A 20,631-nucleotide genomic window follows, 5' to 3' on the forward strand; every position below is an offset into this window, starting at 1 on the left:
CTCCTTGGATTTACACTAGCAGAAAGCGTAGAGAGGACTCGGATCACCCTGACAGGATTACTCCCTGGATTTACACTAGCAGAAAGGTGAGATGAGGACTCTGATCACACTGGCAGGATTACTCCCTGGATTTACAATTGTAGAAAGCAAACTGAGGACTGGGATCACCCTTCAGAGGATTACTCGCTGGATGTTCAGTAGAAGAAAGTTGAGGTGAGGACTGGGATATCCTGGGGAGGTTTACTCCCTGTATATACACTAGCAGAAAGGCATGGTGTGGGCTCGAATCACCATTGGCAGTATTACTCACTGGCTGTACCCTAGCAGAAAGACGCGGTGAGGACTCGGATCGTTCTAAAGAGGATCACTCACTGGATGTACAGTAGCACTAAGATGAGGTGATGACTATAGCAGTAAGACGAGGAGAAGAATGCTGGCAGCATTAACACTCTCCGAAGGGAATGTTGAAGACACAGGTGCTCTGGGAAAAGAGTCCAGTATGGATGCACACAGTCAGAAATAGGATGTTAGGACTTGCTTGCAAAACATACTGCCGGTTATATGCTTCAGTAGGGGAGCAAAATTCTATTGTCACTGAAGTCGTGCATTTGGAGGCAATGCAGTTGTGACACCGGCTTTGGAGCACATGTGCATTGATGTTCCCTCAGCAGGAGTGTTGAGTTACACGTACGAACTATTCAAGTATTCCCTGGTAGAGTTTGCACTGTGGAAAACCTGTTCTGTGATGCAAGGTGCTGTGGAAGTTGGGAAAATTCCTTCCCAGGTACCTCCATAAGCGTTCTTGAGTAGAAGAAACTTTCCCTCTGAGAAGCATGCTGCACCTTATATGCTGGAGCAGGGCTAAACTCCTGTTCTCACTGACATCAGGCACATAGTGCCGTGGCTGTTGGCACATTAAATAAATTGGTCAGTGATGCACATGTATTAATGTTGCCTCAGCAGGAATTGTCAGAGAGTAATATGTGCGATCAGTACATATTGGAATAGATTGCACTTTGAAACACACTGACGTGTTTATAAAGAAAGTGCCTAAGGACCATCTGGGCAGTAAGGTATTGTGAAACTTTTAAAAAGGCATTTATGGGTAGCTCTAAATAGCATGACATTAGAGAAGAAACTGCTTTTCTCTGCCAGTAGGATACTGCTGGGTATAAGCTGAAGTAGTGGCGCTGTGCTTATCTCACTGACACCATGCAAATGGTTGAATGGCCATTGGCTAACTCTGTCCTCACCTATCTCTTCGCCTAGTATGCAACACAGGACTCCTGTCTTCGACTTCTTGAGTCCTCAACTCTCCTTCAACCTAACGTGCAAGCAGACACTTTTTCACCTCGCACCCGTGTCCCCATGACTCATTTCTGCTAGTGTGCACGCAGACAACAATCCTTTCACAGAGCACCTGAGTTCTCACCTTGCTTTAGAGCAGTGTTCAGTCACATGACATGCCTCTGTGAGAGCGCACGATTCCTCACCTAAGCTTTCAAGTAGTGCCCATATAGACCGCACTCCTCTCCGAACACACCCGAGTCTGCATTTCTCCTTTCTGCCAGATTGAAGGAGAAAACACTCCTTCCATAGAGAACCCGAGGTCTAACCTGTCCTGTGAAAGCAGTGCTGTTTGGAGGCACATAGCACAAAGGCTTGGTGAGGAGAGGCATCACACTGTAGAGGTTTACTCACTGAAAGTACACTAGGAGAAAGGAGAGGTGAGGATTCGGATCACCCTGGAAGGATTACTCCCTAGATTTACACTAGCAGAAATGTGAGGTGTGGACTTGGGTCACCCTGGCAGGATTATTCCCTAGATTTACACTAGCAGAAAGGTGAGGTGAGGACTTGGATCACAATGGCAGAATTACTCCCTGGATTTACAAAAATAGAAATGTGAGGTGAGGACTCGGATCACCCTGTGAGGATTACTCACTGGATGTACAAAAACAGAGAGCGAAGTTATGACTCGGATCACCCTGGCAGGATTATTCCCAGGCTTCACAAAAGCAGAAAGTGAAGTGAGGACTCAGATCACCCTGGAGAGGATTACTCCCTGGATTTGAAATAGCAGAAAGGTGAGGACTCAGATCACCCTGGTAGGATTACTCCCTGGATTTACACTGGCAGAAAGGTGAGCTGAGGACTCGGATCACCCTGACAGGATCACTCCCAGGATTTACAAAATCAGAAAGCGAAGTGAGGACTCAGATCACACTGTAAGGATTACTCCCTGGATATACAAAAGCAGAGGACTTGGATCACCCTGGAGAGGATTACTCCCTGGATTTGAAATAGCAGAAAGGTGACAACTCAGATCACCCTGGCAGGATTACTCCCTGGATTTACACTGGCAGAAAGGTGAGCTGTGGACTCGGATCACCCTGGCAGGATCACTCCCAGGATTTACAAAATCAGAAAACGAACTGAGGAGTTGGATCACCCTGTGAGGATTACTCCCTGGATATACAAAAGCAGAGAGCAAAGTGAGGAGTTGGATCACCCTGTAGAGGATTACTCCCTGGATTTCAACTGGCAGAAAGGTGAGGACTCGGATCACCCTGGCTGGATTACTCCCTGGATTTACACTAGCAGAAAGGTGAGGTCAGGACTCGGCTCACCCTGGCAGGATTACTCCCTGGATTTACAAAAGCAGAAAGCAGAGAGAGGACTCTGGTCACCCTGGAGAGGATTACTCCATGGATTTATAAATGCAGAAAGTGAAGTGAGGACTGGCATCACCCTGCAGAGGATTACTCACTTGATGTACACTAGTGGAAAGGTGAGGTGAGGACTCGGATCACTCTGGAAAGGATTACTTCCTGTATTTACACTAGCAGAAGGGCGTGGTGAGGGCTTGAATCACCCTTGGCAGGATTACTCGCTGGCTGTACCCTAGCAGAAAGACACGGTGAAGACTCGGATCGTCCTAAAGAAAATCACTCATTGGATGTACAGTATCAGTATGACGAGGTGATGATTGTAGCAATAAGACGAGGTGAAGAGTGCTGAATTGATTAACACTCTCCCAAAGGAATGTTGAAGACGCAGGTGCTCTGGGAAAAGAGTCTAGTATGGATGCACACAGTCAGAAATAGGATGTTAGGATTCACTTGCAAAGCATACTGCCGGTTATATGCTTGAGTAGGGGAGCAAAATTCTACTGTCACTGAAGTCGTGCACTTGGAGGCAATGCAGTTAGGACACTGGCTTGGAAGCACGTGTGCATTGATGTTCCCTCATCAGGAGTGTGGAGTTACATGTACGAACTACTGAAGTATTACCTGGTAGAGTTTGCACTGTGGAAACCCTGTTCTGTGATGCAAGGTGCTGTGGAAGTTGGGAAAAGACTTTCCCAGGTACCTCAGTAAGCATTTTTGAGTACAAGAAACTTTTTCCCTCCGAGAAGCTTGCTGCAGCTTATATACTGGAGCGGGGCTAAACTCCTCTTCTCACTGACATCAGGCACGTAGTGCCGTGGCTGTTGGGACATTAACCTAAATTGGCCAGGGATACACATGTATTAATGTTGCCTCAGCAGGAATTGTCAGAGAGTAATATGTGCAATCAGTAAAAGTATTCTTTTGAATAGATTGCACTTTGAAACACGCTGATTTGTTTATAAAGAAAGTGCCTATGAACCATCTGGGCAGAAAGGTATTGTGAAATTTTTAAAAGACATTTATGGGTAGCTCTAAATAGCATGACCTAAGAGAAGAAACTGCTTTTCTCTGCCATTAGGATACTGCCGGGTATAAGCTGGAGTAGTGGCGCTCTGCTTATCTCACTGACACCATGCACATGGTTGAACGGCCATTGGCTAACTTTGTCCTCACCACCCCCTATGCCTAGTATGCAACACAGGACTCCTGCCTTCGACTTCCTGAATCCTCAACTCTCTTCGACCTAATGTGCAATCAGACACTTTTTCACCTCGCACCCTTGTCCTCAGGACTCCTTTCTGCTATTGCATGCAGACAGCAATCCTTTCACAGAGCACCTTTGTTCTCACCTTGCATTCGGGCAGTGTTCAATCACATGAAATGCCTCTGTGAGAGCACCCGACTCCTCACCTAAGCTTTCAAGTAGTGCCCATATAGACCGCACTCCTCTCCAAAATCACCCGAGTCTGCATTTCTCCTTTCTGCCAACTTTAAGGAGACAACACTCTTTTCATACTGAAACCAAGGTCTAACCTGTCCTGTGAAAGGAGTGCTGTCTGGATGCACAAATCAAAAGGCAGGGTGAGGATTGGGATCACAGTGCAGAGGATTACTCGCTGGAAGTACACTAGCAGAAAGGTGAGGTGAGGACTCGGATCACCCTGTGAGGTTTCCTCTGTGGATATACAAAACCATAGAGCAAAGTGAGGACTCAGATAACCCTGGCAGGATTACTCCCAGGATTTACACTAGCAGAAAGGTGAGGTGAGGACATGGATCACCCTGGCAGGATTGCTCCCTGGATTTACACTAGCATAAAGTTGAGGTGAGTACACTGATCACACTGTGAGAAATTCTCCCTGGATTTACACTAACAGAATGTTTAGGGGAGGACATGGATCACCCTGTGAGGATTACTCCCTGGATTTACACTAGCAGAAAGTTTAGGTGAGGACTCGGATCACCCTGGCAGGATTATGCCCTGGATTTACACTAGCAGAAAGGTGAGATGAGGACTCGGATCACCCAGGTAGGATTATACCCTGGATTTACAAAAGCAGATAGTTTAGAGAGGGCTCGGATCACCCTTGCAGGATTATTCCCTGGATTTACAATAGCAGAAAGGTGATGTGAGGACTCAGATCACCCTGTGAGGATTTCTCCCTGGATTTACATTAACAGAAAGGTGAGGTGAGGACTTGGATCACCCTGTGAAGATTAGTCCCTGGATATACAAAATCAGAGAGCGAAGTGAGGAGTCGGATCACCCTGGCAGGATTACTCCCAGGATTTACAAAAGCAGAAAGCAGAGTGAGGACTCGGATCACCCTGGAGAGGATTACTCACTAAATTTAAACTAGCAGAAAGGTGAGGACTCGGATCCCCCTTGCAGGATTCCTCCCTGGATTTACACTAGCAGAAAGTTGAGCAGAGGACTCGGATCACCCTGGCAGGATTACTCCCTCAATTGACAAAAAAAGAAAAGTGAGGTGATGATTAGGATCCACCTATGAGTCTTACTCCTTGGATATACAAAAGCAGAGTGTAAAGTGAGGACTCGGATCACCCTGGCAGGATTAGTCCCATGATTTACAAAAGCAGAAAGTGAAGTGAGGACTCAGATCACCCTGGAGAGGATTACTCCATGGGTTTAACCTAGCAGAAAGCTGAGGACTCGGATCACCTTGGCAGGATTATTCCCTCGATTTACACTGGCAGAATGCGTGGAGTTGACTCGGATCCCCCTAGAGAGGATTACTCCCTGGATATACAAATGCAGAGAGCGAAGTGAGGACTTGGGTCACACTGGCAGGATTACTAACAAGATTTACAGGGCGGTGCTTATGGCTCAGTCGGTAAGGTGCTGGCCCCATATACCGAGGGTGGTGGGTTCAAACCCGGCCCCGGCCAACCTGCAACCAAAAAATAGCCAGGCGTTGTAGTGGGTGCCTGTAGTCCCAGCTACTCGGGAGGCTGAGGCAAGAGAATCGCCTTAAGCCCAGGAGTTGGAGGTTGCTATGGGAGGCCACGGCCATGGGAGCTATGGGAGGCCACGGCACTCTACTGAGGGCCATAAAGTGAGACTCTGTCTCTACAAAAAAAAAAAAAAAAGCAGAAAGCGAAGTGAGGACATGGATCACCCTAGAGAGGATTACTCCCTGGATTTAAACCAGCATAAAGGTGAGGACTCGAATCACCCAGGCAGGACTACTCCCTGGATTTACACTAGCAAAAGTGAGGTGAGGACTCTGATCACCCTGTGAGGATTTCTCCCTGGATTTAAACTAACAGAAAGGTGAGGTGAGGACTTGAATCACCCTGAGGATTACTCCCTGGATACACAAAAGCAGAGAGCGAAGGGAGGATTCAGATCACCCTGGCAGGATTACTCCCAGGATTTCCAAAACCAGAATGCAAAGTGAGGACTCAGATCACCCTGTAGAGGATTACTCCCTAGATTTAAACTAGCAGAATGGTGAGGACTCTGATCACTCTGGCAGGATTACTCCCTGGATTTAGACTAGCAGAAACGTGAGGTCAGGACTCAGATCACCATGGCAGGATTATTCCCTTTATTTTCAAAAGCAGAAAGCAAAGAGGATTCAGATTACCCTGGAGAGGATTACTCCCTGGATTTACAATTGCAGAAAGTGAAGTGAGGACTATGATCACCCTGCAGAGGATTACTTCCTTGATTTACACTAGCAGAAAGGTGATGTGAGGACACAGATCATTCTGGGGAGAATTATTCCTGTATTTACACTAGCAGAAAGGTGTGGTGAGTGGTCAAATCACCCTTTGCAGGATTATTTGCTGGCTGTACCCTAGCAGAAAGACGAGGTGAGGACTCGGATTGTCATAAAGAGGATCACTCACTGGATGTACAGTAGCACTAGGACGAGATGATGATTGTAGCATTAAGATGAGGAGAAGAATGCTGGCTGGATTAACACTCTCCCAAAGGAATTTTTCAGACGCAGGTGTTCTTGGAAAAGAGTCCAGTATGGATGCGCACAGAAATAGAATGCTAGGATTTGCTTGCAAAACATACTGCCAGTTACAAGCGTGAGTAGAGGAGCAAAATTGTACTGTCACTGAAGTCGTGCACTTCGAGGCAATGCAGTTGGGACACCAACTTCAGAGCACATGTGCATTGATGTTCCCTCAGCAGGAGTGTTGAGTTACACGTACGAACTATTCAAGTATTCCCTGGTAGAGTTTGCACTGTGGAAACCCTATTGTGTGATGCAAGGTGCTGTGGAAGTTGGGAAAAGTCTTTCCCAGTACCTCCATAAGCGTTCTTGAGTAGAAGAAACTTTTTCCCTCTGAGAAGCATTTTGCAGCTTATATGCTGTAGTGGGGCTAAACTCCTGTTCTCACTGACATCGGGCATGTAGTTCCGTGGCTGTTGGCACATTAACCTAAATTGGTTAGGGATACACATGTATTAATCTACCTCAGAAAAAATTGTCAGAGAGTATAATGTGAGATCAGTACAAGTATTCTTTGGAATAAATTGAACTTTGAAACATGCTGCTGTGTTTATAAAGAAAGTGCCTATGAACCGTCGGGGCAGCAAGGTATTGTGAAACTTTTAAAAAGGCATTCATGGGTAGCTCTAAATAGCATGACCTAAGAGAAGAAACTGCTTTTCTCTGCCAGTAGGATACTGCAGGGTATAAGCTGGAGTAGTGCATACGTACACCAGTGCAAAGTTGGCCAGCACATCGTCCGTCCGTCCATGCAACGTGGAAAAAGAAAAAAGGTTTTACATTTATACATAAAATGAAGGACTCAAAGAAAATAAGTAAATAAATATAAAATGAATATAAACAAAAAAATTAATTTTTTTAACATTAAATAATTAATAAAATTGTGGAAGGAAGGAGAAGAATGAATGAATGAAGAAATTAATAAAGAAATAAATAAGTGGGGGCGCAGGCGAAAAGAAACAGCTAGGTGAGCTATTTGCGAGCGCACGTTCCGCGAGCGCCCCCTAGAGGCAGGATCCCAAAAATTTTCAAAGTCCTGATAGAGACATGTGGTTGACCTGCAGATGCGAAGAAAGAAACAAAAAAGAAAGAAAGAAAAAATAAATAAGTGGGGTGGGCCAAAAAGAAACCACGAGGTGAGCTATTGTCGGGGGAGGGGAGCGCCAAAGCGTGCCCCTCTCCTCTGCGAACAAACAGTCTGCGAGCGCCCCCTAGGGGCAGGATCCCCGGCAGCAGATGGAAAAGTTTTCCAAGTCCTGACAGAGACATCTGGTCGACCCGTAGACACCCCGATGAAGCACCAACACCCTACCCGGACCTCTGATCAACTCGAGGGGCTCTCCCAGGAGAGAGCCTCACCACCCCCATGGAATGGAAGGATGGACGGGTGTCCTTCCTCCTTCCCTCAGCTCCCAGTTCAGAGCAGAGGATGGGGCAAAGGGCGAAAAAAACCTAACCCCAACGCCCTCGGGGCATGATACTCCCACCTGCTGGTCGACTGCATGGGAGGCGCTAGAGAGAGAGGGCCAGGTGTGACAAAAGACCGCCACACCCACCCAACCCAGTGGCCCGGTAGGCACGCAGATGGGATTGGGGGTTAAGCAAAAAAGAAAAAAGACAAATAATAAAAAAAGGGAAAGGAAAGGAGAAAGGAAGAAATGAAAGAAGGAAGGAAGAAAGGAAGGAAGGAAGGAAAGAAAGGAAAGGAAGGAAGAGTATAAATACCCCAGTGCAAAGTTGGCCAGCACATTGTCCATCCATCCGTCCCACGTGGAAAAAGAAAAAGAGTTTTATGTTTATACATAAAATGAAATGAAGGACTCAAAGAAAATAAATAAATAAATAAATAAATAATGAAAATAAGCAAATAAATAAATAAATAAATGGGTGGAAGAAAGGAGAAGAATGAATGAACAAGGAAATAAAGAAATAAATCAGCAGGGGGGGGCAAAAAGAAACCGCTAGGTGAACTATTTGAAGTGCGTGGTACGCGACTGCCCCCTAGAGGCAGGATCCCAAAATTTTTCAAGTCCCGACTGGGACATCTGGTCGAACCACAGACGCTCCGACCGAGAGCCAACACCCGCCCCGGACCTCTGGTTGATACAAGGGGCTCTCCCATGGGAGAGACATGCGGCCACCGTGGCCTGGGCTCACGTCTGTCCTCCGTCCTCCCTCCACTCTTAGTTGAAAGAGGGGGACAAGGGACAGGGGCAGAAAAAAAACTAAGTACAACGCCGTCAGGGCATGAGGCTCCTGCCTGCTGGTCGACTGCATGGGAGGCAGGAGAAAGAGGGACAGGTGGGGCCGGACACTGCCACACCCGTGGAACCCAGACGTTGTTGGGGGGGAAGCGAAAAAAATAGACAGAAAAGAAGGAAAGGGAAAGGAAGAAAGTAAGAATGAAAGAATAAAAGTAAGAAAGAAAGAAAGAACATACATGCCCCAGTGCAAAGTTGGCCACCACATCGTCCGTCCATCCAACGTGGAAAAAGGAAAAGAGTTTTACGTTTATACATGAAATGAAATGAAGAACTCAAAAAATAATAAATAAAAAATGAAAATAAACAAAAAAATAAATAAAAGGGTGGAAGGAAGGAGAAGAATGAATGAACGAAGAAATAAATAAAGAAATAAATAAGCGTAAGCAGGGGGCAAAAGAAACCATTAGGTGAGCTATTTGCGAGCACACAGTCCGCAAGCTCCTCCTAGATGCAGGATTCCAAAAATTTTCAAAGTCCGGACAGAGACATCTGGTCGAAACGCAGACGCTCCGACGGAGTGCCAACACCCCGTCCCGGAACTCTGGTAGACCCGAGGGGCTCTCCTGCATGATAGCCACACCACCCCTATGTCCCGGATGCCCATCTGTCCTCCATCCTCCATCCTCCATTCTCCCTCTGCTCTCGGTTCAGAGCAGGCAAACTGGGACGGGGTGGAGGAATAACTAAGTCCAACACCCTTGGTGCATGATGCTCCTAACTGCTGGTCGACCGCATGGGAGGCGGGAGGAGAGAGGGCTGGGTGGGGCTGGATGCATCCACGCCCATGGAAAACGGAGGCCTGGTAGGCACATGGATTGGGTTGGGGGGAAACTGACAAAAGAAAAAAGTAAGAAAAGAAGGAAAGGGAAAGGGAAATGAAAGGAGGAAGGAAGGAAGGAAGGAAGGAAGGAAGGAAGGAAGGAAGGAAGGAAGGAAGGAAGGAAGGAAGGAAGGAAGGAAGGAAGGAAGGAAGGAAGGAAGGAAGGAAGGGCATAAATACCCCAGTGCAAAGTGGGCCAGCAGATCGTCGGTCTGTCTGTCCGACGTGGAAAAAGAAAAAGAGTTTTACATTTATACATAAAATTAAATAAAAGACTCAAAGAAAATAAGTAAATAACAAATGAAAATATACAAAAAAATAAATAAATAAACAAAAGGGTAGAAGGAAGGAGAAGAATGAATGAACAAAGAAATAAATAAAGAAATGAATGAACAGGGGCGGGGGCAAAAAGAAACTGCTAGGTGAGCTATTTGAGAACACGTGGTCGACGAGGGCCCCCTAGAGGCAGGATCCCAAAAATTTTCAACGTCCCAACAGAGACAACTGGTCGACCCGCAGACCTCCAACGAAGCACCAACACCTACCACAAATCTCTGGTCGAAACGAGTAGCTCTCCCGCTGGAGAACCATGTCACTCCTGTGGCCCGGATGACCATTTTTCCTCCATCCTCTGTCCTCCATCCTCCCTCCACTCTCCATTCAGAGTGGGGAACAGGTGCAGCAGCAAAAGGAAAACTAAGTCCAACACCAGCCCCAGACCTCTGGTTGATCTGATGGGCTCTCCCGTGGGAGAGCCAAGCCAACCCATGGCCCAGATGCACGTCCATCCTCTGTCCTCCGTCCTCCTTCTGCTCTTGGTTGAAAGCGGGGGACAGGGGCAGAAGTAAAACTAAGTGCAACGCCCTCAGGGCATGATGCTCCCGCCTGCTGGTCGACCGCATGGAAGGTGGGAGAGAGGTATGGTAGGCACGAGGATGGGATTGGGGCAGAAGTGAAAAAAGAAAAGAGAAAGTAAAGTTTGAAAGGGAAACGGAAGGGGAAAGGAAAGAAGAAAGGAAGACAGGAAAAAAGAAAGAAAAAAATGAAAGAAAGAAAGAAAGAAAGAGAGAGAAAGAAAGAAAGAAAGAAAGAAAGAAAGAAAGAAAGAAAGAAAGAAAGAAAGAAAGAAAGAAAGAAAGAAAGAAAGAAAGAAAGAAGGAAAGAAAAAGAGAGCATATGTACCCCAGTGCAAAGTTGGCCGGCACATCGTCTGTCCGTCCGACATGGAAAAAGAAAAAGAATTTTAAGTTTATACATAAAATGAAATTAAGGACTAAAAGAAAATAAGTAAATAAATAAAAAATGAAAATAAAAAATAAATAAATAAGTAAATAAAATGGTGGATGGAAGGAGAAGAATGAATGAATGAAGAAATAAATAAATCAATAAACGGGGGCAGTGGCAAAGAGAAACAGCTAGGTGAGTTTTTGTGAGTGCGTGGTCCGTGAGTGCCCCGTAGAGGCAGGACTCCAAAAATTTTCAAAGTCCTGACAGAGACATCTGGTTGACCTGCAGACAAGAAGAAAGAAAGTAAAGAACAATAAATAAGTGGGGGTGGGGCAAAAAGAAACCGTGAGGTGAGCTATTGTTGGAGGAGTGGTGGGCTGCGGTGTGCCCCTCCCCTCTGCGAGCCACAGTCCGCAAGCGTCTCCTAGTGGCAGGATCCCTGGCAGCAGACAGAAAAATTTTCAATGTCCCAACAGAGACATCTGGTCGACCCACAGTGCCCCGACGGAGCGGCACCACCCGACCTGGACATCTGGTTGACCCGAGGGGCTTTCCCGGGAGAGAGCCACGACACACCCGTGGCACTGAAGGACATATGGGCGTACTTCCTCCTTCCCTCTGCTCTCGGTTCAGAGCGGGGGACAGGGTCGGGGTGAAAAGAAAACTAACTCCAATGCCCTCGGGGCATGACGCTACCGCCTGCTGGTCGACAGTGCGGGAGGTGCTACAGAGAGAGGGCCGGGAATGGCTTGAATTTGCCGTGCTGGCGGAACCTGGTGGAAAGGTAGGCATGTGCATGGGGTTGGGGAAAAACGAAAAAAAAAAAGAAAGAAAAGAAGTAAAGGGAAAGGAAAGGAGAAAGGAAAAAAGAAAGAAAGAAAATAAAATAAAGAAAGAAAGAGCATACATACACCAGTGCAAAGTTGTCCAGCACATCGTCCATCTGTCCGTCCGACGTGAAAAAAGAAAATGAGGTTTACGTTTCTAAATAAAATGAAATAAAGGACTCAAAGAAAATAAGTAAATAAGTATAAAATGAAAGTAAAAAAATAAATGAATATATTAATTAATTAAATGGTGGAAGGAAGGAGAAGAATGAATGAATGAAGAAATAAATAAAGAAATAAATAAGCGGGGACAGGGGCAAAAAGAAACTGCTAGGTGAGCTATTTGCGAGCGCACGAGCCGCGAGTGCCCCCTAGAGGAAGGATCCTCAAAATTTTCAAAGTCCCAACAGAGACATGTGGTTGACCTGTGGACGGGAAAAAAGAAAGAAGGAAAGAAAAAATAAATAAGTGTGGGGGGGGGCAAAAAAAACCACGAGGAGAGATATTGTCGGAGGAGGTGTGTGCTGTGGCGTGCCCCTTCCCCTCTGCAAACAAACGATCTGCGAGCGCCCCCTAGTGGCAGGATCCCTGGCAGCAGATGGAAAAATTTTCAAAGTCCAGACAGAGACATCTGGTCAACCGCAGACGCCCCTACGAAGCACCAACACCCGACCTGGACCTCTGGTCGACCCGAAGGGCTCTACCAGGAGAGAGCCACGCCAACCCTGTGACACGGAATGACAGATGGGCGTCATTCCTCTTTCCCTCAGCTCTTGGTTCAGAACGGGGGGCGGGGCTGGAGAAGCAAAAATACTTACTCCATTGCCCTCGGGGAATGACACTCCCACCTGCTGGTCGACCACATGGGAGGCGCAAGAGAGAGAGGGCTGGGCGGGGATGGACATCACCGTGCCTGCGGAACCTGGCGGACCGGTAGGCATGTGGATGGGGTTGATGGGGAAGCGAAAAAAAAAAAGGAAAGAAAAGAAGGAAAGGAAAAGGGAAAGGGAAAGGAGAAAGGAAGAAAGGAAGAAAGAAAGAAAGAGCATACATACACCAGTGCAAACTTGGCCAGCACGTCGTCCGTCTGTCCATCCGACGTGGAAAAAGAAAAAGAGTTTTACGTTTATACATAAAATGAAATGAAGGACTAAAAGAAAATAAGTAAATAAATAAAAAATGACAATAAACAAATAAATAAAATGGTGGAAGGAAAAAGAAGAATGAATGAACGAAGAAATAAAATAAATAAGCAGGAGCGGGGGCAAAAAGGAACCGCTAAGTGAACTATTTGCAAGCGTGCAGTCCACGAACACGCCCTACAGGCAGGATCCCCAAAATTTTCAAAGTCCCGACAGAGACATGTGGTCAACCCACAGATGTGAAGAAAGAAAGAAAAAAAAAAAGACAGAAAGAAAGAAAGAAAAAATAAACAAGCGGGGGTGGGCAAAAAGGAACCGCAAAGTGAGCTATCGTCTAAGGAGGGACGTGCCGCCGAGCGCCCCCTCCCCTCTGCGAGTGCACGTTACGCGAGTGCCCCCTAGCAGCAGGATCCCCGACAGAAGATAGAAAAATTTTCAAAGTCCCAACAGAGACATCTGGTTGACCCTCAGACACCCCGACAGAGCGCCAACACCCGACCCGGACATATGGTTGACCCTAGGGGCTCTCATGGGAGATAGCCACCCCACCCCCGTGGCACGGAAGGACAGACAGGTGTCCTTCCTCCTTCCCTCCACTCTAGGTTCAGAGTGGGGGACACGGCCGGGGCAAAAAAAATACTAACTCCAACGGCCTCGGGGCATGACGATCCGCCTGATGGTCGACTGCACGGGAGGTGCTAGAGAGAGAATGCCGGGCGAGGCGGGACATCGCCATGCCCGCAGAACCCAGCAGACCGGTAGGCAAGTGGATGGGGTTGGGGGGGGGGGAAGAGAAAATAAAAGAAAGAAAAGAAGGAAAGGGAAAGGGAAAGGAAAGGAGAAAGGAAGGAAGGAAGGAAGGAAGGAAGGAAGGAAGGAAGGAAGGAAGGAAGGAAGGAAGGAAGGAAGGAAGGAAGGAAGGAAGGAAGGAAGGAAGGAAGGAAGGAAGGAAGGAAGGAAGGAAGGAAGGAAGGAAGGAAGGAAGGAAGGAAGGAAGGAAGGAAGGAAGGAAGGAAGGAAGGAAGGAAGGAAGGAAGGAAGGAAGGAAGGAAGGAAGGAAGGAAGGAAGGAAGGAAGGAAGGAAGGAAGGAAGGAAGGAAGGAAGGAAGGAAAGAACATATATACAACAGTGCAAAGTTGGCCAGCACGTCGTCTGACCATCCATCCGACGTGGAAAAAGCAAAAGAGTTTTACGTTTATACATAAAATGAAATGAAGGACTCCAAGAAAATAAGTAAATAAATAAAAAATGACAATAAACAAATAATTAAATAAATAAATAAAATAAATTGTGGCAGGAAAGAGAAGAATGAATGAACAAAGAAATAAATAAAGAAATGAATAAGCAGGGGCAAAAAGAAACCGCTAGGTGAGCTATTTGCAAGCGCATGGTCCGCGAACGCCCCCTAGATGCAGGGTCCCCAAAATTTTCAAAGTCATGACAGAGACAGGTGGTTGACCCGCAGACACAAAGAAAGAAAGGAAGAAGGAAAGAAAGAAAGAGCATACATAGACCAGTGCAAAGTTGGCCAGCACATCGTCTGTCCGTCCGTCTGTCTGACACGGGAAAAGAAAAAGTGTTTTACATTTATTCATAAAATGAAATGAAGGACTCAAAGAAAATAAGTAAATACATAAAAAATAAAAATAAACATAACAATAAATAAATAAATAAATAAATAAATAAATAAAATGGTGGAAGAAAGGAGAAGAATGAATGAACGAAGAAACAAATACAGAAATAAATAAGCGGGGGCGGGGGCAAAAGAAACTGCTAGGTGAGCTATTTGGAAGTGCGCGGTCCACAAGTGACCCCTAGCAGCAGGATCCCAAAATTTTTCAAAGTCCTGACAGAGACATCTGGTCGACCCGCAGACGCTCTGACGGACCACCAACAACAGCCCCGGACCAATGGTGGACACGAAGAGCTCTCCCACGGGAGAGCCATGCCAACCCCATGGCCTGGACACCCATCCATCCTCTGTCCTCCATCCTCCATCCACCTTCCGCTCTCAGTTCAGAGTGGGGGATGGGGAAGGGGCGGAAAATGAACTAAGTCCAACATCCTCGGGGCTTGACGCTCCCACCTGCTGATCGACTGCACTGGAGGCAGGAGAGAGAGAGGGCCAGGCGGGGCTGGAAGCCGCCATGCCTGCGGAACACGGCGGACCTGTAGGCCCACAGAAGGGGTTGTGGAGGAAGGAAAAAATATGGAAAGAAGGAAATGGAAAGGGAAAGGAAAGGAGAAAGGAAGATAGAAAAAATGAAAGATAAAAAAGAAAGAAAGAGAGAAAGAAAGAAAAAAAAAAGAAAGAGCATACATACCCCAGTGCAAAGTTGGCCAGCACGTTATGTTTATTCATAAAATGAAATGAAGGACTCAAGGAAAATAAGTAAGTAAATAAAAACCGAAAATAAACAAACAAACAAATAAATAAATGAAAGGGTGGAAGGAAGGAGAAGAATGAATGAATGAAGAAATAAATAAAGAAATAAATAAGAGATGGTGGGGGGCAAAAAGAAACTGCTAGGTCAGCTATTTGCAAGCGCGTGGTCTGCGAGCGCCCCCTAGTGGCAGGATCCCAAAAATTTTCAAACTCCCGACAGAGACATCTGGTCCACCCGCAGACGCTCCGACAGAGCGCCAACACCCGCCACGGACCAATGGTCGACCCTAGGGGCTCTCCCGCAGTACAGCCACTCCACCCCTGAGGCCCGGACGCCCGTCCATCCACCATCCTCCAACCACTCTTGGTTCAGAGCCGGCGATGGGCCACAGGGGCAGAAAAATACTAAGTCCAAAGTCCTTGGGGCATGATGCTCTCTTCTGCTGGTCGACTGCATGGAAGGCGGGGGAGAGAGAGGGCCGGGTGGGGCGGGTCGCCGCTGCGCCCCCGGAACCGACGGCCCAGTAGGCATGCGGATGGGGTCGGGGGGGGAAGAGAAAAAAAAAGAAAGGAAGGAAAGTGAAAGAGAAAGAGAAAAGAAAGGAGAAAGGAAGAAATACAGGAAGAAAGAAAAAAATAGCTGGGCATGTCTGGAGGTCCACCCTCTCTGGCGACAGTCGCCAGAGGACAGCGTGTCAGCACTAACCTGGAGACACAAGACAAGTCGAAATAAAAGGAAAGGCGGCACCTGGGGACGCGGGATGAAGCGGACCACGCCCACCACCCAAACAGGTGACACGGCCACAGGTCTCCAAATGAGTCCCCAGAGCGGACAGCCACAGAACACGTAGGGCCACCTGGTCAACCGCGAGAACCCGGTGGCACACATGGGCGGTCAGGGACCCATAAGGGCAGGAGCGACCGTGGGATGCCAGGGCCGTTCAGTCCATGGCTTCGCCTGGGGACTTGGAAAAATCTTTGAGATGGGACGACCAGGCTGGCCTAGGAGAAGCGATGGCGTCCCGGTGCCCCCGGCCACCACCCTGGGCAGGCCGGTTCGCGGATCCCACCTGGGGACTTGGAAAAAAGAATCATCATCCTCCGAGAAGGCGCCACGGATCACCAGGACACAGGAGAGACCGCGGGCGGGCCAAGGGCTCCCTCACTGACCACCAGTGTCACTGTGGGTCCGGTCCGTGCCTCCAGAGCGGGACTCAAGAAATAACCCCGGATGATCGAGTCTCTCCCAGACACAGGCCAGTGCCCGTCTCCCGAGCGGGACTCAGGAAAAGTCCGTGGGAACAAAGGCCGAGCACTGGGACACGCGAGGGACGGCAGACTGGTGGTCGGACATGCTCTGGCTTACACCCGCACCGCGTTCGGTCGGTCGGTAGGTCCCCGTGGTTCAGCCGGGCCGCCACAGCCGCGGTGCGCTGGTCAACCCTTCCGCAAAGCCCTCTGAGGTGCCTGGCCGGCTGGCCGGCCAGCCGGCCAGTTGACACTTAAGCATCCTCCCACATCGGCCCTGCCGGCGCAAGTTCTGACTCACTGGCTGTCGCGCCCCCGCCCCCACCACAAACCAGGTGGTGCTGCACATCAGTGACTGTCCCTTCCTTTGCGTGTAGCACCGGAGCTTTAGAGGACGACCTACTCTAGGAATGTGGCTACCCGGGGGAGCCCGACCACAGCCAGTGCTGGCCACCCGAGTTCGCCTTCACAACACCTGGGCCACCCTCTGCATCTGCCTCCTTTCAGAGTCCAGAGGGTCCCTCTGACACATCCCACGAAGACACCCACCTCCCACTCCACCCCACCCCCACCCCGCAATCCCCACCACCATAGCCTTCTGGGAATAAATAATGGGTCGATTGGACCACACAAATTGTGCACCGAACCCGCCTCTGCATAGACCTGTGACATAGTCAAGAGACTGACAGAAAGACAAACGGAGGTGGGGAGCCTTTCCTAAAATACAATCACATGAACCCAGGACAGAGCCGCGATGCTCTCTCTTCACATTTTTATTTTATTTTATTTTCTTTCTTTCTTTCTTTCTTTTTTTTGTGGTTTTTGGCCGGGGCTGGGTTTGAACCCGCCACCTCTGGTGGCATATGAAACCGGCTCCCTACTCCTTGAGCCACAGGCACCGCCCATATTTTCTTTCTTTCTTTCTTTCTTTCTATCTATCTATCTATCTATCTATCTATCTATCTATCTATCTATCTATCTGTTTTGAGACAGAGACTCAAGCTCTCACCCTGGGTAGGGGGCCGTGATGTCATGGCTCACAGCAACCTCCAAATCTTGGGCTTAAGCGATTCTCTTGCCTCAGCCTCCCAAGTAGCTGGGACTACAGGCAGCCCACTACAATGCCCGCCTATTTGGGGGGGGGTCGTAGCGGTCATGGTTTGGCAGGCCCAGGCTGGATTTGAGCCCGCTGGCTCTGCCGTATGTGGCTGGCACCCTAGCCGCTTGAGCTACAGGTGCCATATTTTTTTAAATATCCAGGCTGGCAAAAGGAAGGAAGGGAGGGAGTAAGAGAGGGTTGGACCGAGGGATGGATCCAAGGGTCAGCCTAGGAGGGGAAAACAACAACAACAAAAAAAACGTCCTCACTGGTGGGAGAGGTATCATGTGGCTCACTGGGCCTCAGCCTCCCACAACTCCACCCCCGACCCCTCTTGGTCCACTTTTTCTGGGTCCTGAGCACACTTCCTACAACTAGAACGCCAAAGCTCCACCCAGAGAGGAACAGGGCCTTGGTCCCTGCCCTGCCAGAATGCCTCATGCTTCCTTAGGGAAAATTAAACAAAGATCTCCAGCATTTCAGGAAAGGTGTATGTGGGGCATCCATACACAGAAGGGAAGAGTTCCTGCAAGCCACTGGAGGAGTCAGGATTTGCCCAGGCACACGGTGCATCACACGGTGGGGACAGTGGAGCTGGACATGGTGTCTCAAGCCTCATCATCCTAGCACTTTGGGAGGCAGTGGTGGGAGGATCAAAGGAGGCCAGGAGCTCAAGGCCAAGGACAAGTAACACGGGGGACCCCATCTCTATCCAAAAAAAAACTAAAAATTATTTTTTTTTTTTTTTTTTTTTTTTACATGTGCCAGGCCTAGTAGTGTGTGCCTGTAGTCACAGCTACACAGGAATGAGAGGCGGGAGCATCGCTTCAGACACGAGTAGGGGGGGTGGCTTACAGTGAGCCAGGGTGACACCACCACACTCTGGTCCAGGCCATTGGAGCGATTGGTTTTCTCGACCCTTCACCCAGTGGGTAGATTTTTGTTTGTTTGTTTCAAATCTCTTTGCGCAGCACAGACCCAGGCCACATCAAACCAGATGCCACATCTGGGCTAAGGAATTCACCTTTCACCTTGAAAAAAATAATGAAGGCCTTAGAAATGAATTAGACCACGAGGTTCTTTGTGAAAATACAATGGACATAGAAGACCAAAATGGGGGGCGGGAGGGAGAGAAGAAGGAAATAATCAAGGAGGGAGGGAAGCAAACAAGTTAGTTAGCTGAAGAAGCATGACCATGGATAAATAAACTACGGCATGTGTATACCATGGAATACCATTAAGCTGTAAAGAAAGATGGGGACTTTACATTGTTTGTATTCACCTGGATGGATCTGGAGAACATCCTCCCTAAGATCACAAGAATGGAAAAAGCCAACCTTCCAACATAATCGATACTAATCTGTAACCAGGAGATGAACAACTACATAGCCGCATGACCCACAGGAGAGAAAAGCACAATTAAATTCAAAGGGGGGGGTAGGGGTGGAGAGGAGGGAGTGGGTTTGTGAACCTCTCGCCTAATGGACACAACATAGGGGTATTATGACACACTGCCTGGGTGGACAAAGGGCTCAAAGGACTCGATTCGGACTTTACCTAACAAGTGCAAACAGTGTAACCTAATCATTCGTGCCTGATATCCACCTGGACTTTTTTTTTTTTCCTGAGACAGAGTCTCAACCTGTCACCCTGCATAGAGTGCCGTGGCATCACAGCTCTGGGCGGACCCGGTTTGAACCCGCCACCCTCGGTATATGGGGCCGGTGTCCTAACAAATGAGCCACAGGTGCCACCCTGTTGCTGTAGTTGTTGCAGCAGCAGCAGTTGTCATTGTTGTTTGACATGGCCCAGGCTCCGTTCGTTCGAATCCGCCATCCTCGGTGTGCGTGGCCGGCTCCCTACCCACTGAGCTACAGGTGCCACAGTGTACGCGTTCATGGAAAATGCAATTTTTTCTTTTTCAGACACAGAGGATCACTCCAAGTCACCACACCATTTGACACTGTCTCCACTCTCAGGCTCATGGCAATATCCTTCAGACAAGCAGTGACTACTCAGTGTCACCATTTGCCAAACGCGAGCCAGCTGCCTCCCTCCCCTGACAGCCCCGTTCGACCTCCACAGCTTTTCAGTCCTCAGGGGCTCTCGATGGGGTGTGTCCCTGTCTGTCCATCTACCCCCTTTTCAGGGACGGGCAGGCCCAGAGGGTTGAAGTGTGTGGAACAGGGCTGGGGAGTTCCCAAAGGAAGATAAAGTGTGGGCAGCGGCTGGGTGGGACAGGGAGGGAGAGAAGCCAGAGGCCCTCCTGAAACCCGAAGATGAGGGGAGATAAACGGTCCCCCCTCGGTGGGGAGGCTTATGCCCTCTTGCCCCCCCGCCCCCGCCCCCCCACCACACAGGCCCCAGGGTGCAGACGGATCCAACTCACTCACAGCCGGCCCTTTAACAGTCGGCCTGGCCACAAAGAGCACAAAAAGGAAGGTTACCAGCTCCCACAGCAGGGGCAGGGGCGGCTCTCAAAGGGTTGGTGTGGGTTTCCCCACGTAGTGGGGGAAGAGGACTGGCGTTTTTTCCCCACGCTCGCCGGGTTACTGGATCGCACTCCCTCCCAGAGGCGCTGCGCTGTCCCTCCGGGCGGGGGCGGGGTCGCGGCTGAACGCGTAGAGGCGGGGCCCGGCCAGCCCGCGCCACTCGGCAGGCGAACCCCTCAGGGCAAAACCAAGACTGGATCAGAAGTTCCTCCACCAAAGCAAAGCGATCACAGTGGGAAAGTTACTGTGAGGCCTACCGGCGCCTCCTCCCGGGAGCAGTACCTCCCCCGCATGCCTCTCCCCCTGGGCCTGTCTTCCCCGGCTCCGGCCCTAGGGCAGGGGAGGGGTGGGGGCAGGGAGACGACCCTAGGGGCCAGACCAGATGAATGACAGCTCTTCGCCCTCTTGTGAATCTTTTCCTCAGAAGCACCATTTCTAGCATCTGTGAACTAAAATAAAAT

The 20,631-nt window shown here is 48.8% G+C and overlaps 1 long non-coding RNA gene across 1 annotated transcript in view; it reads right to left on the reverse strand.

The window, feature by feature from the left end:
• The window catches only part of LOC128596713 (uncharacterized), a 105,090-nt gene extending 84,842 nt beyond the window's left edge, over nucleotides 1-20,248 (reverse strand). Inside the window, exon 1 of the long non-coding RNA XR_008383131.1 lies at nucleotides 20,126-20,248. This is a non-coding gene — a long non-coding RNA (uncharacterized LOC128596713). The remainder of the gene's footprint in view (nucleotides 1-20,125) is intronic.
• Between the last annotated feature and the right edge of the window lie 383 nt (nucleotides 20,249-20,631).

Source organism: Nycticebus coucang, chromosome 10, assembly GCF_027406575.1.
Source record: "Nycticebus coucang isolate mNycCou1 chromosome 10, mNycCou1.pri, whole genome shotgun sequence".
NCBI classification, from domain to species: Eukaryota; Metazoa; Chordata; class Mammalia; order Primates; family Lorisidae; genus Nycticebus; species Nycticebus coucang.